Source organism: Symphodus melops (assembly GCF_947650265.1).
Source record: "Symphodus melops genome assembly, chromosome: 15".
Classification (NCBI taxonomy): domain Eukaryota; kingdom Metazoa; phylum Chordata; class Actinopteri; order Labriformes; family Labridae; genus Symphodus; species Symphodus melops.
Genome location: NC_136705.1, coordinates 11,687,486 through 11,712,714, shown reverse-complemented (window position 1 = coordinate 11,712,714; position 25,229 = coordinate 11,687,486). Strand labels below are relative to the sequence as shown.

Below are 25,229 nucleotides of genomic sequence, written 5' to 3'. Positions count from 1 at the left end.
GCCGAAGAGAAACCAGTGCAGCCTGAATGTCACAGCTGCTCTCAGCCCAGTAATACACAATATATTACTGATTTGAATGGCTTCATCACATCAATTTTTATTCTAGTGTCATTAGTTTTTTTTTTTTTTTTTTTTTTTTACAAAACAGCTCTAAATAATGCAGATTGTCCTTTGAATTGGATACTTCTTACACACTCCCAAAGTGTGTCTATTTGGGAATTTGTCTGCTATCCTTGGGGCGGGGGAAGGGTGTCCTAAACAAATGTATATTACATTATTGTTCATCACGATGACATTATACTTTTCTCCAGAAGACGATCGGATGTAAAACATGAGGGGAAATATCTGAGAGCTCTGGGAGCTAAACTAAGACAGTGTGTTACATAATTACTAAACATAAACAAGGAAAACAGTTTTACTGGTGGGGAAAACACAGCCTCCGTATTTGGGTTGATTCATGTGAGCAACACGAAGAGACAGTCATTTGCTGCTTCATTTAACGGTCATTTAACATAGTTAGCTGATTTGAGCGCACACTGGGAAAATGCAAACAAATCTCTGTCAGTGACCGTAATTATATGGTCGACAATCATTTCACGTGGGTCAGGTGAGAGGGAGCAGCATGATTAACTTGTTAGAGTATGAGAGCCGTTGTCAAGTTCAATCAGTCACATCAGGATCTGACTCGATCCGTTCCTCACATAAACGCACCACAGCGACGTGAATAAACACAACCTGCGAAGACGCCTTATAAAAGGCCTTCAATGACTCATTTTGTGACAAATTAAATGATTGTGCGTCACCATTAAGTAGAAATAGAACCCATGTTTCCCTCCACAGAGACTCAAATACAAAGAGGCCTCAGACTCAAAGACTCCACACATTCTGGTGAGTCGCACATGACGTGAAAGAAAGGTTCAAAGTTTTTCCAAATTATTGTTTCATTTATTTATTTTTTTGAGCCCACATTCTAGCAGACAGTGAGTGACCACCTATACCTTCCTTGAAGAGGAAGTAAGGCACATACACTCCTGTTTAGGCCGCCCACACACACACACACACACACACACCTCCCATAATCCTCCAGAGACGTCCAGCTCTGGGTCAACTACTGGCTACATCCTCAGTGGAGCATGATGGGAAATGTGGATAGCTGGCAGGGGGGAAACGGCACTGGGATGGTGATGGCAATCTGTCAACATAAGGTGAATGTGCTGCTGGTGCGAGGCGATCTTGATGCAGATCTTTTCCCAGGAGAGATCCTGTCATTCCTGCATCGTCTTTGGATTCAGAGGAAGTTACCTTTTTTTTCACCTTAACTGATGCAGAAAGAACACGAGAAAGGCCACGGTGATTCAGTTTGCATCTGTATCTATCTATTTAATTGTTTTTTTTAACCAAAAAATTCAACGGTACAAAGGAATGAGATCAAAATGATTGGTGTTTTTTTGAGTAACATCTGACACTATAATATTTAAGTACTCGATCCTTTCCCTTAAAACTCCTGTGGGGAATATTTAGCTGATTATGAAACAGAATGATATAAATACTAAAACCTCTTTTTGAGCTAAGCTACAAGGATGTCATTATGTTAATTTGTAATGCCTGCCTAGAGGTAGGAGTCAGACGAGGCGATGTTGCCTAAACAGAATCAGCTTTATTGGCCAGGTATGCCCACACACACACACACACACACACACACACACACACACACACACACACACACACACACACACACACACACACACACACACACACACACACACACACACACACACACACACACACACACACACACACACACACACACACACACACACACACACACACACACACACACACACACACACACACACACACACACACACACACACACACACACACCAGTTTATTGATTTGGGTAAACTGTTCTTTTTGTGTACAAAACTACAAGATAATAGAATAAACACAAAATAAGCAAATAATAATATGCACAAGACTGAAAAAAGACAATAGTGCTGCCTTTGTTGTTGTTGAGATGTGATATTAACTAATTAAAAACAGAAGAGAGAGTTGTTTGTTATTCATGTACAGGAGAAAATCATCCATCCACTATCTATACACAAAGTTGTCAACTGGTCGAGCCTCAAGAACCACTCACTAAATATACACAATTTGGACCTCAGGCAGTAAACACTTTATAGAAAAAATAAACTGAATGAAACTTTAAAAAAAAAAATAAAGCTTTTCATAGACTTTTTGACAGCATTTGTCTTTCAGGTACACATTTATGACCCAAGGAAAATGGCTCTGTGACCCACCAGTACAGAAAACCAACCACACTCACACCTACGGACAATTTAGAGGCACCACCTAATGAAGCTGTCTTTGGACTGTGGGATGAAACCAGAGAACCCACGCATGCAATAGACTCCACATCGAGGGGCTCCTGTCCAATGTGGATTCAAACCAGGAACCTCCTAAACCAACACTGCTAACTAATGCATCGCCGTGCAGCCCAGGACAAAAAAATCTGGACACACCAAAAGCTCCTCACAGTAACTTTAGAAACCTCTAAAGAAAATTTGAGACAGAAGAGAAATGTAAAACATTGAGAAAAGAAGTCAGAGGAAAATAATCCATTCATTCGGAATATTTCACCTTATAACGGAGGTTAACAGGTTTCTTTCTTTTTTCCCTGTTTCTTCTTCTCACCTCCTACAGTACTCTGTTTAACTAATCACTGATCTTTTTGAAACGCTCTGCAACTGCAACTAAAGGCATCAAAAACACACTGACATCTCTGAGTTTACCCTCCAGATATTTATTCAACTGAAGAGTGGGTGGATAGTTTAAGGTTGTACCCCAGCAAATAATTACATTTCGAAAAAAAACCTTCTCATACCTACCACCCTTGTTAAGAGGACACGCTTGCCTTGTGAATCAAATTAAAATATATTAAAGTACATCTTTAAGGAGAAAGTTCGCCACAGCTGGCGCCCAAACTCTGGAGGGTAAATCTGACTGAAGCCTGTGAAGCTGACACACACGGAGCCAGATAAATATGGATGATAACCTCGGATCTGTAGAGTCGACAAAATATAGGTCTGCTTTTTAAGCAGTCAAATATGCCCTAAAGGAGACATCTCCAGTTTCTGCATGTAGGTCAACTGCAGTCAAACTCTCAGCACACAAAAAATACAGGTAGTGTCTAAAAAAAATACAACATTATTAAGTTTTATGTCGAGGGAAACATTACACCTCTTTAAAGATTATTTATTTTTCATATTCCCGATTTAATATAAATATTCACACCATCTGTTATATACTGAAAATGAGATGTTGTTTTCATGTCTCATTAGAAATCTTCCACAGCGGACACTGAAAGGCTGTTGGACACATGCTGCTGAATCGCTGCTTTTCATGGTTGTAATTCGGCCAAAGAACCAACCCCATTGGTCATGTTTGAGTCCTCTCCCAATACACACCATTACTAGTGGGATTAACTGGATTGTGGCTCAACACACACACACACACGCACGCACGCACGCACGCACGCGTGCACGCACGCACGCACGCACACGCAAAGATATAGAGGCAATGTGAGACAAGAGGCTCTGGCAGTGGAAGACAAAACTGATGCCAGAGAAGCACTTTGAAATGAAAGAGATGAAATGAGGGGAAAAAAAGAGGACATAAAGAGGGAGAACAGAGATAAAGAAAAAAAAACAAGGATAATACAAGTTGGATGACAAAAAGCTGGAGTCAAAGCCACAATATCTTGAGTACATGGTATGTCTCAGCCTGCTGCCACACAGAGCATCCAAGTGTGTCTAACATGCTTTGGTTTCTTTCCATTTGGAGACAAATTCAAAGTGCACAGACCCAGGCGTCCCATTTGTCAGGGGAGAGGAAGTGTGTTCGGGTGCTTGTGTGCAGCCTATGTTTACTGAAGAACTATGACCACTTCTAATATACATGGTAAACAATGAGAAGTTTCATTATCATTCATTGTTAATTCATACATTTCATTATACGCATGAATGTCTCAGTAATGAAAGACATGGCCGATTTCTTATATCTTAGCGATATATTTGAAGTCCAGGAAACTTAATTATATACCGGGGCCTTGTGGAGAAGTTATTTCAGAAGGATACAGATGTTCGCGCTTACCCGACTGTTCAATTTTCCTCATTCCCCTGAACCAATGAAGTGTGTTCCTATGAAGTGCATTGCAATGAATATGTTCCTTTTTGCTTTTCCTCAGTAAAGTTGCGGTTATATTTTACTTTTAACTATTAATGATGGTGATTATGTGACTTTTCTTGCCAAATAAATTAAATAATTTAATAAATTATAAAATATAGACATTGTCGTAAACCATGATAATAACTGAAGATCACCGTGACGTGTGCTTAATTTTCTAAAGTGTTTAAAATGAGTTTGGCTCGCCAGAGTACGATTAAGCAGTGCCAACCAGATTTTAGCCATAGAGGTGATGTTGCCGGGACAATAGTTTGCAAAACTATTGTTTCATAAACTGTGAGGGCAGTTCTTATAGATGCAAAAAAAAATCAAAAAAAAAATCCTTGCTGACATATTTGTAAACCGTGCACACAAATGTGTTAACCTTGGGAATGAATTACATACCGCCCTTGTCTGAACCGAGTCTTGCAAGGCTCTGTACACAACCCATATTATGTTTGAGTCTGGAAGACCTTAATGGAATGAAAAACCTTTTTTTTTTTTTTTACTTAAAAATGCCTTGACAGTTTATCATAAAATAAATATTTTGACACAGTTTTTTTTTTTAAGATTTCTGCTACCTTTTGAAAAAAGATTGACACTGAATTTGCTCATCAAAGTCTTGTTTAGTTCTCCAGCAAATTTAAGGAGAAAAAAGTTCCATAAGTAAGTCTAATTTTGATAAATGACTTCTAGTGCTGTCACATGAGTCAGCACAGGTTGTGCAAAGGTTGTGAGCTGAACCAGGCTTACGAACCTTTGCAATCAAATCGTAATTTGTTTTAGGCTAGTCAAGATGCATTGTGTGTAATGAAGATATTTTAAGAAAAAAGTCCACGGTATATCTGGCAGTTTTTTTGGGGATGAAAATCTGAAGCGTGGTGAAGTCTTATTACTTTTTCCATTATATATGTGTGCGTGTGTGTGTGTGTGTGTGTTAGGGACAGATACATTTTAAAATCAGATGCCCCTAAATATTGCAGATGTTAGTCCTTGTTTGTCTGATTACAAATTGTCTTTACTGTTCCTGTAGAACTTCCTCTTAATGTTTTATAGAGCAAGGAATTGAGAACACACACCAAAGAGAATTATAATAAAGCAAGAAAGGGGAAAACACACCAGAATGTTTTCAAAGATAAAACACAGGAAGGGAATATCCTGAGAAATATAGCTGCTCTTTAAACAGGGTTCACCCGCTTCGTTTACAGCAGGACACTCCAAAAGAATTGGTGAAGAACTCCTCTAGTATTTCTTGTTTTTAACATAAATCCCTCTGAGATATTTCCCTGGTCAGTACAATCAACTCAACTCTGCATAGTCTGTTATATGCCTTAGCCTGTGATACACACACACTTGTACGCACATACTAGCATCTTCCTCAGATATTAATATTGAAAGACACAGAAACACTCCGTGAGTGAAAGTACACATGTTGCAGAAGAGTCTCAACTGCAAAGCATAAAAAACCTACAACTAATTGGTTCTCCATGGGCCTCCCATGACAAGCCCAAAGATCCGGGTTTTACAGGGAAGAGACATGAGAGAAGGCAATGGAAAGAGAAAGTGGGGGAGGAGTGGAAATAAAAAAGGGCCGTGATGTTGTCAAAAAACAGGCTGCAGAAAGATGAAGACTATAAAGCTAGTGGTCGATCACCGTGTTATTTTGGCTTTTAAAAGTCTTTTGTGTAAAGAACTATAAAGAAAAGAAAATGATTGAAATGGTCATTGAAAAAATCTCAAAGTACAAATAGACAACTAACCTGTCAGTCTGAAAAAAGGTTGTTATGTTTTGTCAAAGAATTCCCTGATTGGCTGTAAAATATCTCCTCTTTTCACTCTGGATTCTCGAAGTGCCTGTAAAGGTCTCGTACTATCTTGTATTACACGTTCTTAGTGGGTGTTCTTGTCACTTTTTGTCATTTCACCGCAGTGGGTTAACAAGGAAAAGTCCTTGCTCATGCATCAGGAAACACAGTGATCCTGATTGTAATTCAATGTGTTCGTGTCAATGCGGCACATTCCCCCAGCCTCATGTCCGCGGACTAAAGCTGTCAGCTTACCTGCAGAAGCCAGGACACAAGAAACAACAGACTGTACGTTGAATTTTGAATTCCCTGAGGCTTTATGAAGTGTGTGTGTGTGGGGGGGGGGGGGACATGATGAGGAAAATTCTCAAATATACTACAACTTTTTTCCTCCACAAGGTTTTAAGATGTGTTTCAAAAAAGCCCTTACCTCAAGGAATGCTTGTCTATTTTCTTGGCAGAAGCTCGTCTTTTTCAGAAAAAAACCCTTTAGGTCAGTTTTAACATTTTGTTTTTTCCTTTTGTTTGGATCCCACAAATTAAGTCAAAAAGTTTTGTGTTTCATCTTGTTTACTTTTCAAACTGTAACACAAGATGACATAAAACCACAGTTATCATCATTTGAAAACAAGGAAACAATTTTCTTCTGAGAAGATTGTTTAAAAAATCGTTTACTCTGAGGTCTCAACCCTTCACTGCATGTCATCCCCCACTCTCTACTCTAAACATTTCCTGTCATTCTTCAGCTGTCATCTAATCACATTTTATATGTCGAATTTTCGAAAGATCCAAAAAGATGATCCTCTACAACAGCAATTAAGAAGTCTTACGAGCAGCACAGCAAAACGGGTATGAATAATAAGATTAAGTGTTAATGGAAAGAGGAGGCACAAACTCTAATGTGTTTTTGTTTTTGGTCGTTTAAAGACAAAAGAAAGTGATGAAAAATGAAATGGAGAATGGCAGCTTGATTAAGGGGCAATTAAAAAAAAAAAAAAAAAAAAAATAGAGCCTTGTCCCAGGGTTAGATACAGGTTACAAAATACACAAGTGGAAAGCACACCACTGACAAATCTATAATGCATACCCACATTTTCACATTCACCCACTCTTTCTCCTGGTGATACCCTATTAAAATGCTAACAGCGTTCAGGTTGTCATCTCTAAGCCCTGAAAATGTCTACATATTCTGATGCAGCGGCTGGAGGGTTGCCTGTCGTAAGGCCGAGAGTGGACAGGCCGGAGCCAGAGGCGGAGGTTAGGATGAGGCCAACTGTAAATCAAACTCCATCTTCTCCAACATCTGTCATGTGTGATCAAATCATGGGCATGTGCTACGTGTTCAGCTTCATCATTTGCCACACCAAAGAGGCAGCATGTAGCATTTAAAGGTGTGATCACGCTCACACGGGATTTTTTTTTCTTCACGTTTTACAGACTGCATGATAGATAGATAGATAGATAGATAGATAGATAGATAGATAGATAGATAGATAGATAGATAGATAGATAGATAGATAGATAGATAGATAGATAGATAGATAGATAGATAGATAGATAGATAGATAGATAGATAGATAGATAGATAGATAGATAGATAGATAGATAGATAGATAGATAGATAGATAGATAGATAGATAGATAGATAGATAGATAGATAGATAGATAGATAGATAGATAGATAGATAGATAGATAGATAGATAGATAGATAGATACTTTATTGATCCCTAACAGCCATAATAGACTTGATACTTTGCTTTAACTTACATCCCTTGTTATCAATGGATACTTCAGCTTGTAGCGCATGATGGACTTCAGCTGATTTTTTACCCTTTTTTGAATGCAGCAAAATATTTCACCTCCTCTTAAACCTGACTTCACTTTCCTTCATTTGATTATAAGGAGCTCTTCAATGTCGAACACAGGCAATGACATGTTGACACCCACCTCGAGAGTTTGAACACACTGAATATATGCCCTGTTCGAAAGCTTAACTGATATATTCTATATTCAGTAGTTGCAACACAAGCCCCCATTCGGCAGCCAAACAGGTGGGTGCTTCAGCAAGACATCAGCATCCAAACCTATTCACGAGTGCTTCTCAGATTTCTTCGCTCCAGAAGAATCCATGCGACAGCACTGGTTACTGATCTTTGCTTGCTGCATCACATTGTCAGCCTGATAGTCAAGACGTGGTGAACTTCTCCTATATAAATATAAATATATTCCAACAATGGAAGTGATGGAGTATGAGTATGGACTCTAGGGCAGATGTAGCTGTCTATCTTGACTTTGTTTTGCCTTAAGATACAAGGCACACAGTTTATACATTAACACAGGCTGACAAATCCCGAGCATTATCAGAGCTGCTGTGTGAATGTGACTTATCTCTCAAGTGGTTACAAACGGGTGTTTTCAACTTAACTCAATCTTGATCCGAAGGCAACTGGACCAGTTGAAGATCTTAAAGACGTGCCACCTGTCCTCCAAAAGGCTTCTTTAGTTCTACACTTTCCGATGGACGGAGCTCAAAATTTAAGACACTGTGGATCATTAGCTAACAATAAAGGGCGACTCACATCACATCTGTAAGCTGAGTCCTAACTTTGAGTTTGCGTACCAGTAGTTTCTTCAAACAGTTCAGGTGCCTTTGGATAAAGCTTTAAATTTACCATGACCTGGATGACTGAGAACCTACACAGACATTAAAAAAAAAAACCTCATTGGATTTTTCTACCAGTCACAGAAACGAGAGATATAATAGCATGTCACAAGGGTGAGTAGCTAATTTCATGTAGCTTCTTCAAAATCCAATTTGTGTGGCTCATAGTCCAACATACTACAGAGACATTGGACCAGATACAAATTGGAAGCCAATATATACTATTTCGACATGTTTACTACTGTTGTTTTAAACAACACAATATCGTAATCAGGATGTGACACATCAGTGGCTGCTATCTCGGTCGTTTACAAAATTTGCCTCAGTGCTGCAGGCATCTGGAAGTGGTTTGAATATTGTGAATGGATTTATTTAAAAAAGAGAAGATGCTTGACTGAAGCTATGATTTTTGCCAGAAGCCATGTTTTTTTTTTTTATTGCCATCTCAATTCAAAGTGTATCCAACTAACGAATAAAATTGCAGTTGACTGTCCGTTCACAATAGTCCTCTGCGAATAAAATTTAAGAGGACACCTTTTTGGATGCATTTTGCAATACATGGCTATGTTCAAAACTCATAACAATTTGTCTTTGTTGAATGTTAAAAAAAACAACAATCCCTTGACGTCTGTAGTTAAGTTTTAAGTCACATTTGCCACTGAGCAAAAACTATTGTAGAAATAATCATCTGTTTAATTTATGCTACCTGCCTTCCCTTTTCTACATTAACTTTATTCCTTTCCATTTGTTTTTCTTTTATCTTCTTCTTTGTGTCTCGTGGTCTCTGCCTCTCTTGAACTCAGCATGGCACTGTAATACTTATCTACCTCATTGCCTTTTTGCTACCTTTACACAGGTTCCTCTTCCCTCTTTCACTCTCTCATTCTCTATGACACTCTGTTGTCTCTGTTCCTTTTTTTTCCAGGGCTTCACTCTCACTTCATCCTTTCTCTTTGTTTTTCATCGCTGAACCTCCTGCCCTCATCCCACCCCGACAAACCCCTCAAAATGTCACTCCTCCTGTGGAAGAGGAGCCAAAACAAAGTAGACACTAGTGTTTTCTCTCTGCGTGTGTGATGCTGGCTGGCTGTGCTTGTGTGTCACTGTCTGCTTCTCTCTGGGTCTGTGTTGGTGGGTGGCTGAGTGTGTGCATGCCTTTGCACTGTCAGACAGGAGAATGTGTGTTTGAGTGTGGTGATGTGTTGGTTATGTCTGACGTCCTGTGTGTTTTAGCATGATATGTCCTGTTGTTTCGTAAGAATTCCCATGAAAATGTTCTCAGTGTGGTTGTTTGTTTTGTTGATGGGGTTTTCTTTAATTCAAAAGTGTGACAAACGATGGAGCTCTTTGTATGGTTTATTGCCAGACTGGCTATCTCAACTTTAGCGCAACCAGGTTAAAAGACCTTAAAAGGATCCTCCCCAAACTGTGGAGGAGCAACATCAAAGAGGTGGGCGGGTTTGGGGGCAGGAGCGTGGCAGAATGGGTAGCATGGGTCCATAATGACATTGATTGGCCATCTCAGGTTCCAAGCCAAAATCAGGGATTGATTAAATCAGCTATAGTTTTCTTGTGTTGAAACAGGCTGCTTGTAGCTTTCTTTGGCATGTTTCATATCTCATTTTCTTTTTACTTTAAATATTAAGCAATAAATGCTCAATCATTTAACAGTACTACAGTCTAAGATGTGTTGATGTGATGTTAACACATAAGGGGTTAATCACAGGGCATGTGCTTTGAACCATCAAAGTGTTTTTCTTTCCCAGTACGTGTGAATTTCTGTGACTGTGTGTCTGTTATTGACTCTTTGTACCTGGATGATTGTGTGGATATGTTTCACACGTTTCGCGCGTTGTGATGTGGCCTCTTTGTCTGCATGTATGTAAGTGTGAGCGTGCTCCAGTGGGTGGTTGCGTGGGTGTGAGTATTCGTAATCTAAGTAGAAGTCACGACTCAAGCAGCTGCTGTCAAATTACCCTGGAAAATCACAAAATCAGGCCTTTGTAAAAACGCCTCTTCATTCCAACACACGCCAGACGAGTGTTGTCAGCATGCTTGTGAAATAGCTTCACCTGAAAAGTGAGTGCCAGTGGTTTCTCTCTCTAGCTGGCAGCCTAGAAAAGACACAACCTTCAAAAGCTGGTTGATTTCACACTCAAAAGATCACATTGACTCTTTTAAACACAAGAGATATTGTGAAAGTGTTTTTGCTCTTTATTATGACAGGCTGGGCAACACATTGAAATACTGCAAAATTCCTAATTAACACAAATCCATGACTGTGCAACAGCTCATTTAAAGAATAAAACAGTCGCTGAACATCACCATTTCAGTGCATCCATATTACCAAACACTTAGAAAGCGGTATTTTTTGTACATGAGTATACGATAAAATGTGTTAACTTAATGGCAAAAGGATCGATCATTGAGTCCAACACACTAAGTAGCACTTACTCCCTATTGATTCGTTCTTAAACCCCAAATGTACCAAATGGTTGTGTCCAATGGCTCTTCAAGTCCTCTAAAAATGTAAAAGTCTTGAAAAAGAAGTTGGTAGCTTTAACATGTTAACACCATGGTCACAATTTTGCACTCTGGTAAAAGTTGTCTTCCCCAATAGAATGGTACAGGAATAAGTCCTAAAACCCGGAACTGATTTTAGCGCCATGGAGTCATGTTTTGCATTGCTCTCGCAAATAGTAGTTTAATAAATAACTTATTAAGCTACGGTATCGCTAACTTGTCAAAACTGCTGAATAGATCGATGAAGCATAACTTTAACTCAACCCACTGCAGAAACGTGTGTTTGACACAGAGCTTGTATTTTGCAATGATCCAAAATCCACTGCAAAAATCCCAAAGAGGAATTCTCATTCGAACCCATGGTAAAGCTACTTGTAGATTGGCCTACAATAATGCATGATCACGTTTCCAGTCTATAAACATTGTACATACAGGTTGAGGCAGCTGTAAACAAGCAAGCCTTTTGTAACACTAAGTATTTTTGAGCAATCAACTTCAAAGTTAGTTCCGGGGACCTCTGATCCTTTTTTAAACATGCTGAAAACTAGTATGACCTTTAACCTTATCACTGACTACAAAATGCTCCAAAGGCAACTGGGCTGGTTGACAATGTATGCCTTTGGCGAAAGCTTCAAAGTTACCATGACCCAAATGACTGAGAACACATCCACATTATGATTGTTGCTCCAAGCCAAGCTAGAATGTTAACTTGCACAAAATAGTCATTGTCATACACAATAACAGAATGAAATCAATTTGGGTGAGACACATCTATTCATGGAGTCCGTAAAGAAATGTTTAAGAGCACATCATATGGATGTACACTGCTGCAGTTTACAACCACTGCAGCAGAAAATAAGCTAGCAAATTTAGACAGAGTCGGATCACAAGGGTTTATGGTATCCGTCTGGCTGGACCTATCTCCATAAATTACAGCAGAAAATCATAAACCAAATCTTTATGAACAATGTGCTAACATATAAAATATACATCGAATTTTGCCCGGAATTATTGGATGAGGAAGAAAAACAAGAGGATGACGACCACTTTTAAAAGCAAGTGTGGCAGACAAAGGTGAACATAACCTCCATGTAAAACAAATAAAGATGCAATTGGAGTAGGTGAATCCATGCAAGTGTTGAAATACATCTTTTTGATACAGATCTTCATATTTTAGGGAGGGGTTCTAAGCACACCACAAACAAAGAACAGCCTGTCACAATTACTAGTTGTTTGTTAAAATACTGCAGATGAATGTAAATCAAACACACTGTTTACACTATTCTTTAATCCAAACTCACCCCTACTGTTTGTCCTTTGTCTTATCCATCTGTGTCCAACATAATGTTAAGACAAGCTGTCACAAAGGTCTGCTTTGCCTGTCAAAGCCGGCTAAATACCCAATCAAATGATAAAAAAAAAACACTGCTTCATTATTTCCAGCAAAGCATTGTGCACAGCTCTTTAACTTCAGTTTCAGGTGCAAGGGGGAAAAAATTGAATGTTTTTTTTTTTTTTTGGTAGTAATTTATTTATACCTGTTTAAATGTCAAAACATGCCTGCAGGTTTTAATTTTTAATTCCCTCTGTGGAACAATTTCAACATAAACACATCCATCACCAATACTGTCCATGCTTGCTAGAAAATACAATATATAACTATATTTTTTCATTAATTTGCAGCCTCAATGCAAGACCTCCTCATGCTGCAGTCACAGAGTGAGGGTGCAGAAGTCTACAAGAAACAGGGACTCTGTGACACAGTGTTCTTCTAGTAACTTGTTAAAAGGTTAACGCAAAGATCCACCTTTTTACTGTAGGAGGACAGAAGCACTAATCTGTTCTTTTGAGTCTTAAACAAAGAAAGCAAGAGTTTAAGGGGTGGGCATAAAAGTACCACAAATATGCAGTGCCAAATTAACTTTTAATTGACTTAAAGTGTCAACGACATGAAGATTATTCAGTGAATGTGAGATTTTTTTCATAATTTTTGTGATTGTATTTTGGAGCACTAATGCTGTCTGAAGTCTGTAAAACATCCATCCCACCCTCCTAAATACAGAGGCAAATGTCACAGGTAAATGTGACAGGTAATGTCAAAATCTATTTTTAGCTGCACTTGTTTAGTCTGACGGGGAGAGTGTACAACAACTTAGCTGTAGCAGAGTTAGCTATGAGCTCATTTACTACTGTAGTCCCTGAGGACAGTAGACAGAGAGATGGTATCTCGGTTAAGAAATAACTTTAAAAAATCTACAACCACCATATGACAGCATTCAGTTAATCCACACTGCAATTCATAAATGTCATTACAACAGTAATAGGCTAAGAGCACTACGCTTTAAAAACTACACGAGTCATAACCACTACACAGCAGCCTCAAGTTCCTCCACAATGGCTTCAATGATAGAGTAGTAACCCATTAAAAAAGCTGAGTAAACTACATTTCTGATTTAATCTTTGAATTATATCAGATAAAGCTTCAGCACTATCTGATTTCACTCGGCATAGAGTTCCAAAAAATGTGTACGGCTGATTTGCTGAAAAAGAAGCTCTGTGTCGTATATCACAATCCCGTCTGTTGTTCTACCTCTACACAGTCAGATTAACTTTTCTTAGAGGGGATGGAGCAAATGAAAATGTCACTTGAATAGAACAATGATTTTATGAGTAGGCTAATCATTGTGTGGAACACATTTTGCTGGTGTTTCTATAAGAACACCAGGAAGGATTGACTCGCTCATTGCTGGTTAAATATCTCACTTTCAAAACAGTTTACAACAGCTTTTGTTTCAAATACAGACATGATAGAACTCTGGTTAAAAAAAAAAGAATCTGTCTTCAAAGCCCATAAGGACATTTCTGTTTCGCACAGGTTGTGTAGACTGTGGCGAGCCACCTGTTATGTGCATACACAAAGTAAATGCCGCACCACTTTTAATTCATTCAACGGTTTTGTGAACTGGCCACTCTCACATTTAAAACTAATATTACACTTCTTCTGATGTTCTTGAACTCTTACGTGAACATGTTTTGGCAGGAAGGTCGGCAGCGCTACTATCTGTGAAGTGTCTCCCACAAAGATACTCCAGCATGGCCTCTGATTGAAGGACGACCTCGTAATCAAAACCAAATTAAACCACCTTGACACATTTTGCTGAGAAAAGGCAAGAGCACCTCTTCATATCCCTCCAGAGTCATAATAAGACATGGTTTTATTCTCTGTTACCTGTTAAACACACTATATAACGACTTGTGTGTTAGAGGACTCAGCATGGAGCGAAATGGACTCTTCAGTGTTTTAAGTGTCTATGTTTTTCTTTTCATCAGAGCAATGAGACTTATAACCTTTCTTTTGAGCCATCTTTCCAGTCCTACATTATCCATCTGTTTTCAGTGTTTATGAGTCCGGGAGCAGCCCAGAGTCCATCTCACATCCTCTTGCCCATTGTTTGGGATTCTGAGGTGATCCCAGACCAGATTAGTACTGTTATCCCTCCAGCAATTTCTGCAACTGCACTCGACTGTCAAATGTTTATGTTTTTTATCCATTCACAACCTTCTCTCTTTATTTCATCACTTTTTTGTCATGTTGTAAATTGTCTTATGTTTGGACTCCCTTGAAAACAAGATGGCACATCTCAAGCGGCTTATCCTTTACAAATAAATACAAATACAACCCACCCAGTCAGGCACATCAGCTTTGAAATCTCAAGCTGCTATAGCCACATTGCTATGACGATGATAAAGACAACTGTCAGGAAAGGGGGAAGTGGGACAAAGGTGCTGACCCAGGGGTGTCTTAAAGGTATACCAGAAGGAAAACTACAAAAAATGACAAGCCATAAATTGGAGAGGGGAATAAACAAAAAACAAAACAAACTTCTAACCTACATAATGAACCAAAACAGATGAACTAAACCACTGCTGTCCTAAAACAAAGGTGAATCAAATGTAAATGTTTTCTTTAATTCAACAATGTGACAAACAATGGAGCTCTTATTGCCAGACTGGCTATCTCAACTTTAGCACAACCAGGTTTAAAGACCTTAAAAGGATCCTCCCCAAACTGTGGAGGAGCAACATCAAAGAGGTGGGCGGGTTTGGGGGCAGGAGCGTGGCAGAATGGGTAGCAAGGGTCCATAATGACATTGATTGGCCATCTCAGGTTCCAAGCCAAAATCAGGGATTGATTAAATCAGCTATAGTTTTCTTGTGTTGAAACAGGCTGCTTGTAGCTTTCTTTGGCATGTTTCATATCTCATTTTCTTTTTACTTTAAATATTAAGCAATAAATGCTCAATCATTTAACAGTACTACAGTCTAAGATGTGTTGATGTGATGTTAACACATAAGGGGTTAATCACAGGGCATGTGCTTTGAACCATCAAAGTGTTTTTCTTTCCCAGTACGTGTGAATTTCTGTGACTGTGTGTCTGTGATTGACTCTTTGTACCTGGATGATTGTGTGGATATGTTTCACACGTTTTGCGCTGTTGGGTCCAGCCGGGATGACAAAGCTCAGGCTGTGTACGTTTGGAGAACTACGACAAAAGACTCTTTATCCCAGCATGCCTTGCAGGTACTCCCAGAATGCTTTGCCACACCTAACACATAGGGCCTTTCTCACTTCTCTTATTTGCACCGAGTGTCCTCCGAGTTGTCTCCTCCACTTGCGTCTTAGCCCCGCCCACCAGAGATGCACGGAGGAAACGAAGCCGAGGAGAGAGGACCGAGGAAATCAGCTTTAAGACACATGAGACGTCGTTTCCTCGACAGCGTCACATGACGCGACATCAGCTGATCGCGTTCAGCTGTCAATCAGCCGAACAGCTGTTTATGTCCACACAAACACGCACTGTATTATTTCTAATCAAACACACACACTGTATTATTTCTCATCAAACAAACACAGTTACAGTGTTTAGTGTCTTTACCTGATAAAAAAAACACCTGAAGAACAACCTGCAGTCTGTTTCAAACCAAAAGGACAGTTTCTACTGACTGAAAGATTTCATTTTGAATTGTCTATAATTATTGATTATTATTAAACAGTTTGGACTTAACCTAGTCTGTATTTAGACAACAAACTCTGTATTTTATAAACACAGATATTTATGTGTCAGGATACTGAAAATGATTGATTAGAATCTAAATGATGAAACATTCAGAAGATAAATATAAATGAATATATGAATATAAAACAGACTCCTCTTCGTCAGACTCTTTTTAATCCCAGCTCATCACAGAGCGACTCTTTACAAACTCACTGATGTTCATCATCTGTTTAAATGTCCCACGCTCCGTTTCGCGTCTTTTTAATGTCCGTCTTTTCTCCGGTATTAAACTCTGTTTCACTGAAGTCTGATCCTGTGCAGCGTCCGATCAGTGAGTGATATACGAGAAGGGGGCGTGTCTGTCAGTGAAAAGACTTCCGTGAAGTCAGCTCTCGTGTCTCCTCGGTCATCGCTCCTCGGATCAGCCTCCTCTCTCCTCTTCACTATTAGAGCTTTGGGACGATCCTCAACATGGCGGCTTTGGAACTACTTCCGGTTCGGCCGAGGACCGAGGACCGAGGAGACTGCAAATAACGAAAGTGAGACGTACCCATAGGTGTGAAGTCTGGGAGGTATAAAGCCGGCCATGCCCCATTGTTCTTTCTCTTTCATACGTTGTCTGGCGACGTTCGAGGATACCAACTGTGCTTCCTGTTTCGACACGCTTCTCTTTGTTTAAAAGTTTTGGCGCGCAGCTAATCCAAAGGCCTTGAAGCATACCGACGTCCTGATTTCCGAGCTTAGATCATCCACTTGAACGCATCTCTAAGAAGAGCGTCTTATTTGTCCCGTATTAAAACGGTATTGAGAGAGATTGTACGGAATACGTCTCGTTCCGTCCTTAAAAGAAAGGACATCCACGGAGATCACCTCGCTCGACGGAGGACACTATGGCCCCTGCTCACCCTCTGGGACGCACCGCCATCACCAAACAACTGCAGGAAGATCGTTCCAGGACCCCTTTGCTTCCTTTCATCAACTGTGGACAAAACGGTTACAAGTGAGGCTTAGCTAGGTCTGGGCAGTTAGATATAGAGAGTGTGTTTAATAACTGAGTTATTATTGTGAAACGGTGATTATATTTGCTTGGTGTTTGACCACTGTGTCTTAGATTTTATGAGAGTAAAATCTCTTTTGTTTTCTTTATTTGTGTTTCGCTGTGTTTTTCTGTGAACTCTCGCGTCATAACCGGATAATAGACTCATTATCAGAAAGACTAGTGTGAACGCCGTCTGATACAAATCCGGCCACTGGCTTCTGGTAAGTGAAGTTAACTATGCTCTGAGTTGTGCATGAGTTCCAGGCCGAGATTGAGCTTTCAAGGTGCGCTCGTTTCTTTCTCGCTTTACACACACACCTTTCGGCAGACGCACACACATAGAGATCTGTGGCTTTCCAGACGCTGAATAGACCTGTGTTCAGTGTCCTCCATCACGTGACCACGCTTGGTGGTGGTGGTGGTGGTGGTGGGTGGGTGGGTGGGTGGGTCGGTCGGTCGGTCGGTCGGTCCCCAACCCAACCTAACCGTTGGTCAGGTATTCGCTCTTTGTCTGCATGTATGTAAGTGTGAGCGCGCGTCAGTGGGTGGTTGCGTAGGTCTGTTTAAAAACAAAGGTGAACCAAATGTACATGTCGTGGCGGATTGGTTCAGACATAAAATCATTTGGTCTAGTGAAGGTTAAAAAGACTTTGGTGAATATGAGTGCTCTGTTGAGGTCATGGTGACCTTGCTGAAGTAAAGTGAGCCTCATTGTCATTGATGCAATGAAAATGATTCATGATTTGTTCTATTTTGAATCTTCATGGCATGTAAATTTAATCTCAACATGTTATATCTAGGTCAATATATTTCTATGTATAATCTGAGGCAGGGGGTCAAACTTTAACGATCAGAAATGTAATCCAATCTCAATCAAGTAATCGCATTTCACATTATTTTTGTTCATGATGAATACATGAAATAAAAGGGTCAAGACTCGGCCCTTCTTTTTCTTCCATCTCTGGATTCAGCCAGGTGCAGAGATGTTTGATGTGGGTGCGTTCGTGCACCTCTCTGCACCTGCTGTATTTCAGAGGAAAGGTGCGCCGGCTGTTAACCACCCATGAATACAGATGAGCAGCTCGCTGTGATGTGGCTAGGAGGTCGTGACAAGGCTCAGCAGAGAACTAACTCACCACATAATGAGTGATCCTTATCAGCCCAGCAAGAGCCACACACGTTTAAATGAAAGGCTCAGCACACACACTCTTCTGTCACCATACACACACACAATCTTCTGTCGCCATACCTCCCTCTCTTACACACACACACACACACACACACACACACACACACACACACACACACACACACACACACACACACACACACACACACACACACACACACACACACACACACACACACACACACACACACACACACACACACACACACACACACACACACACACACACACACACACACACACACACACACACACACACACACACACACACACACACACGAAATCTCAAAGATCCCTCAAGAAACAACAAATATTTCTGTCAGGGGCACAATGAAATTCGCAATCTAATCTTAATTTTTAACTGTATTAATCAAAGTGTCAACACTTATTGGCTTTTTAATGATAAATTAATGGCCACCTGTCATCTGTGTAACATGCAGTGACAAGTGATTCAAATCAATTACATTTACTGGCAGGCCAATCAACATTGACGCAGGACCCTAAATAGAGAGTGAATAGATTGAAAGAACTGTCACAGGTGAGAAAACTTTTAAATACTGACAATGAAAGGAGCAGGAAAATAACGTTTTGTTTGTGTTTCAAACAAACATGTAAAAGTCTCCTTTACCCACACTCAGGGAAGCATTATATTCTTCTTGTTCCAAAACAGCATCTCATTCAGACACACATTGTAGATTTGGTCACTTCCTCCATAACATCATTTCAACATAAAATGCTCTGTGTTATTAGATTTCGACTAAAAATCCATCATGGTCCATTGCACAACAACAACGCTCGCAGTCACTATTCCTGTTTCCATATCATGTTTTTCTCTTGCATGATCTAAGTTCTGCTGTGTCCAGCTGCTCAAACAGACAAAGTATGGCGCAATGCACTAACCCTTCGGAAATTTGCAGGTTATAGAAGCTGTTCTGGGTCATGTGCAAAATAGGACTTAAGAGGTCCTACAGAGAGGGTCAGTAGGAACTTGGGTATGGGAGGTTGGCTCATGCAAACAAAAAACATTGTATACATTGTGCATCATTCCTTGTAACCTAACACTGTTGTTAAAATGTGCCTTCTAACATGAAATAATGGCGTTACGATGAACTGGTCTACCTTACAGTATTGCTTAAATAAATGTGTTGAAATCTGCTGTGTGATAATTCCAGTAATGCAATATTAAATATTCAATTTACCTTAAAATACATTTAAAAGATAGGAAGTCAATTAACATACTTAGCACATTCACACAATAATCTCGTGGATAATAATTGTGTCCCATTTAGGCTTCTGTCGATTAAAGCGCGTTGAATGTGTTTTGAAGAAGTCTCTTCGAGGTTTTGGGATTGAAAATGGTAAAGGTACAAAATTGTGTACAGTCCCATTCCTGTGATTCTGGGTCACCAGCATTTTCTGGCTGTGAATACCAACTGCCAGCTGCTCGACTATAACATTTGATTTGATATTACCTTATATTAAATTTTCTTGAATTTCTGTCGTCAGAGACCCAAACTGAGCAAATTTGGTTTCACACTGGGACTGAGGCTCATTGAAATCTTCTCCTACTTGCATCATGTGGGGATACAAACTGAATAAACTCCATTTTTCTGCCTTAGAAGTGTTCAGTGTTATTGAAAGACGCTCGTTTTTTTTTTTTTTTTGTCAAGTAGGGAAGCATAGTGAATGTAGTCTGTCCCCCTTGGGAGCCATGCTTCTTCAGACAGAGTAGCTACACTTGACACGTGCAGGGTTCTAATCTGAGAAGTGTTGTGAAATGAAGTGAAAGTGACCTACCTGGCCCTCGTGGATAACTTCTGGTATGAATCAAGTGTTGCGCCTAAGGAAACATAACACAGATAAAGTAAGATGTCACGTCCTATTGCATGTTTCTTATCGACAGTGCAGCGCTTTGCACAGTTCTACAGCCTGTCTCAGTGACTCTGTGTCTCAGTGTTGCCTGTGGAAACACTGGAGCCAGCAGTATGTTGAAATGAAAGAAGAACTTAAATATCTTTAGAAATGTGCCTTCACCTGAAAAACACATTTAAAAAAAAAGGTACAGAATTAGAATATTTTAATCACAAAAACATACTCCTTGACAACACATTTGAAAAAGCCTCAGACGTCCCCAAAACATGTCTGTCATGTTCCTTGGTGGAAATCCACTCCACTACTGCATTTTATCATGCCTGTAAACCCCTCTATTTCAGTCCTGCTCCGAACGGAAATGTCTGTAGCTTTAAATACAAATGAGCTGTGTCTGACCACACCCCTCTCTGGGAGGGGACGTAGCTTTGGCTTCTTTGCACCATGCTCGATTGTTTACAGTGGGGGAAAAAAACAAAAACACCAAACTGTGGCAATAAAACCCACCAGAGGGATATGTTACTACCCTTTCCAAATCTCCAAATTACCTGATTTTCTGAAAAGCAGAGCAGGCCATAAACAGAGAGGATGGACATTTCTTCTATTGGAGGGTTAACAGATTGACTAGGGACACATTTTAGAGTTAACAAAATTTGTTAACTCTAAAATGTCAAAAAATAAATAAAAATTTAGCAAAAGTTACCTTTTATTAAATGTATAAATACCTTTACTCTATTTAAGGTTCAACTTTGGTTTCATCTTTGTATTTCAAAACTGCTTCAAATACTGTATGTAACTAACCACTCTGAAAATGAACTGAACCTGAGTTACCACAGAACTAAAAACAAAGAACATAAGAGATGTGTATATGTTCTGCTGTTGAAAAAAAAAAAGTCTATATTCTGTGAATGAATAATTTAAAACAGCATAAATGCTTTCATCACAGGCAGTATGTTCAAAGGGATATCTGGCACTGTGAGGATGAATTAATCACAACCTTTGGATTTGAAAGGACACAATACGTTTGTATATTAAAGCGCTGTCCACAGCAACATACACTTAATCACTTATACAACAGTTCAGGAAGTGTAGCTCTTTAACTTAAGTTCCCCCCTAAATTCTTTTTACAAATTGAAGATGACCGAGTCGAGGGCTAAAAGTTCAAATAATCCTTGAGGTTTTTTATAATCTTGTTGCCTATGCATAAGGGAGCCTGTGATTAGGGTTTGATCCCTATAGGTTATTTAATCTCCTAATGTTCAAAATCTTAAAGACAATGCGCAATGTCCTCTGCATGGAGTTAGAAAACCCCCCCCAAAAAAACCTGTGTGGCTATACATGATGCACTCTGTTGTAGCTCTGCAGTAAAATGTCTCATAAGGTTTGTCATTAAAGATGAGTTAAGAAGCTGATGGAAAACAAATCAAACCATTTCATATGGGCGCTTTGTGTTTTCTCTCATTGGCCGGGACTATCTTTAAGTCTATCTTTAAGTCTTTAAGAAAATCTATCAAATCAGTCCCAAGTGTCCTGAAGTGACATATGTTCAGGCAACAAAAAACCTCTGGTGGCTTCAGAAATAATGACTTGTCAGAGGTGTTTGAGTTCACACGGGGAAGACGAGTTTGACATCGTCATCACTTTTAACAAAGGAAACAAGCTGCTCTATGAGGATGTTTGAGTTTCCGCTTTAACAATCAATACATAATGACTTACATCTCCGCTTATTTTTGCGTTTCTTTGGCCATAAACCTTAGCAACAACTGAAACCATCGAAGCCATTTGAAAATGCTGGACAATAGAAAATAACATTTAGACAGGAAGAACATATTTCTTTAACAAATACAATATGATTCACTCTGCAAAGGTTAAGGAAACTAGAAAAAACACTTAAAAGCTAATCTGAGAAGAGTTCAAATAAATCACACTTCAATAACAGAGACAGTTATTTGTGTCTTCCTGGTATCCTTTCATTCGTTGTGTGAAATAAATTGTCATGACCTGCTGAAAAAACAGGGAAGGTGGACCCTATTGCTGAACTCTAGAAAAATTATGAATTTTCTGAAACAACAAGGCAAACTAAAACTTACTTAAAGTACAAATCCAGAAAGTTAAACACAGAACAACTCCCAAATGCAGAGTACAGGAAAACATGAATGCACATTCAAGGAACACTAAGACTAAATAGACACAGAGGTAATCAACACAGGTGTGACTAATGAGACACAGGTGAGGACAATCAGAGCAATGAAGACGGGAGGGAAACTCAGAGCAGGCAGGAATCAAGACAACGCTGAGGACCAGAACTACAAAATAAAACAGGAAACACTAAAGACTGAACTGAGAACCACACAAGGTAAACACCATGACAAAATAGTACAGGTCACACGTAACGCCAAACTAGGGAACATAAACACTCAAGTAAAACAAGTAACACTCGGGATGAATAAGAACTAAAACTCTGATATATAAACTAAAACAGATCAAATGATAAATATGTTGTTGTTTTCAATCTCTGCATGAGCATCTTCTGTCCTTCTGCTTTAAACTCCCTAAACAGGTAGTGCTCTACCTTTGTGTGTATGCATGCATAGAAGTGCAATTGTTAACTTCCTGGGGCTACTGTATGAGAAACATTCAGCATATCAAGGTTACTGGGAAGGAGACAATGTCATCATCGACTGCATTAATAAAATTAACATCAGTGGTGTATTACTTTTACTTTTCCCCCCTCCTGCCTCTTAATCCTTTACACAAGCGGGAGTGGATCACTTTTAAGTATGGACATAGGGCTCTCAGTTTACCTCATTGGACCCATTTAAACTACATAAATCACTTTGCTCCACATCTGCATAGTTCAGTTCATCACATTACCCGAGTCAAAAATCTGTGAGAAAATGTGTGCCATACGTACATGTACATGTAAGTACAGTATATAGAGCTACTGAAAAAGAAGAGTTGTTTGGTGTGATTAAATAAAACAGTTCAAAGTTCCTTTTTGGACTGCAAACTTCTTTTAAAATTCTAAATAGTGAACGAAGATAAGGAAATAGTTACAATAATATGTGCAAACTGAACTGTAAGGAAGTTCATTTTAAACGTTAACTTGCCAAACATGACACCACAGTAACCTGGATCTTTGACTATTGTCTTACAGACACTGATCACTTCATGCTCTGATACGCTCCTCGAGTCATAACTGAGATGTCAAATTTAAACTATTGGGACCGAGTCAATGGCTAGAAATCTGTTTTTAAGAGACACAATAATATCACAATATTATAAATTTATTATGTTGACATTGTGGCACAATAAGCGTATTACATGAGTTTTAGCAGAGTTATTCCATTCTTTATATTAAATAAAACTTTGTCGTCAGGCCATCCCAGAATCCAACAGGGCATTTGTGCCACTTTCTCTGCTATTACTGTAACTGCCTTATCTTTCAGTAAATGCTCAAGTGAAATAAAACAAAAGCATGTAACTTGTTTTAGTTTGCCAGGTAGCTAAAAAGTCCTAACTCCAGGATATTTAATGTGTTTGATGATCAAATTGAATTTCAAACCTTTGCAGTCTTCCTGCTTTTCTAATTGCTGCTAAAGCACTCAGATCAGAAGCTGATTTTTTTTGGCAGAAATTCTTCAGTATGGCATATTCAATCGAATGCTGCATGCTTTGAAGGAGATGTTTATTTTAGATCTCTTTGGGCATTTTCAAATGGGTTTTCTTGTTGACCTTTCTGATTCAACTGTAAGGCCGTGTTCATAGGAATTGTAAGAATAAAGTTGTCCCTGACTGTAAGCAGCTTTTTATAGAAAAATAAATATTAGGGATTATTTTAAGCAGGTCATATGTTGTGGGTGTTTCTTTCGCATGAGCCAATTTGAAAACTTTAAAAAAATGACATTTTCTCCTTACGTAATATGAAATCCGTCTTTTTTAATCCAGAGATGGTGCTGTTTCCTTTAGTCTTGCTGCCGACAGGCTGGCTTTGTCAGCATGTGAAGATGAAGTTGTGTCATCTGGCGCACATTTAACCCGCCTGACTCTGTCTGCACTCTGTTGTCTCTGTTTCTTTCTGAATATGTAGGTCACAGCAAGAGTGGGAGAAATTCTTGACATGACTATAGAAATACGACTTCAACAAGGCACATCTGGGAGATAGAGCATGATCGGAACACAGTGCATGATACTAACATACAGTACAGTACATGCACGCACACACACATACATCTGTTGACGTGACATTGTTTGCACTGTTGGATATTTCTTCTTATATTCATGAAGTTACACAGTCAGCAGCATAGTACGTTTTCCTGTTTTTTATCTCCATTTATAAAATCAGCAGTAAAAAAAGGACACTCCCAAAGGATGACGAATGTAGGCCACGGTTCGAGAACAGGCCTTGACTTCATCATACAAATATGATGACTTGGAACAAGATTCATTCATAGCCATTAAATACACATGGACATATTCTGCAGTTTGTCGATGCACATTTTAATAGAGACACTTCATTTTTAAAGGATGTGAAAAGTAATGAAAGGAATTGAGAAGATTACAATAAATGTGTGGTACTAGACCTTGTCATTGTCATTTATATTTTTCTTGATCCTCATGTTTGAAGTTACTTTTATATTAATTCGAAGACCCAGAACGGCAGAGGACACACAGGCATGAAGGCGAAGCTAAAGACTTAAAGTGCCATTGAAGAACAGGCATAGATAATTAACTGGACTTTTACATCAGCAATTAGTGTTTTGAAATATGCATTACTCATCCAAAATAGTGAGATATTTCATGTTTAGATGTAATTCTTAATGAAAAAAGACTCCATTTACTGAGGAAAATGTGTGTGCT

At 39.2% G+C, this 25,229-nt stretch overlaps 1 long non-coding RNA gene across 1 annotated transcript; it reads right to left on the bottom strand.

Moving 5' to 3' along the window:
* Positions 1 to 977: 977 nt before the first annotated feature.
* On the bottom strand, positions 978 to 22,515 carry LOC306836130. The gene is made up of 3 exons (XR_013780738.1): positions 22,460 to 22,515; positions 20,298 to 20,340; positions 978 to 1,319 (listed from the first exon to the last, which is right to left on the bottom strand). It is a non-coding gene; the product is annotated as an uncharacterized lncRNA (long non-coding RNA).
* Between the last annotated feature and the right edge of the window lie 2,714 nt (positions 22,516 to 25,229).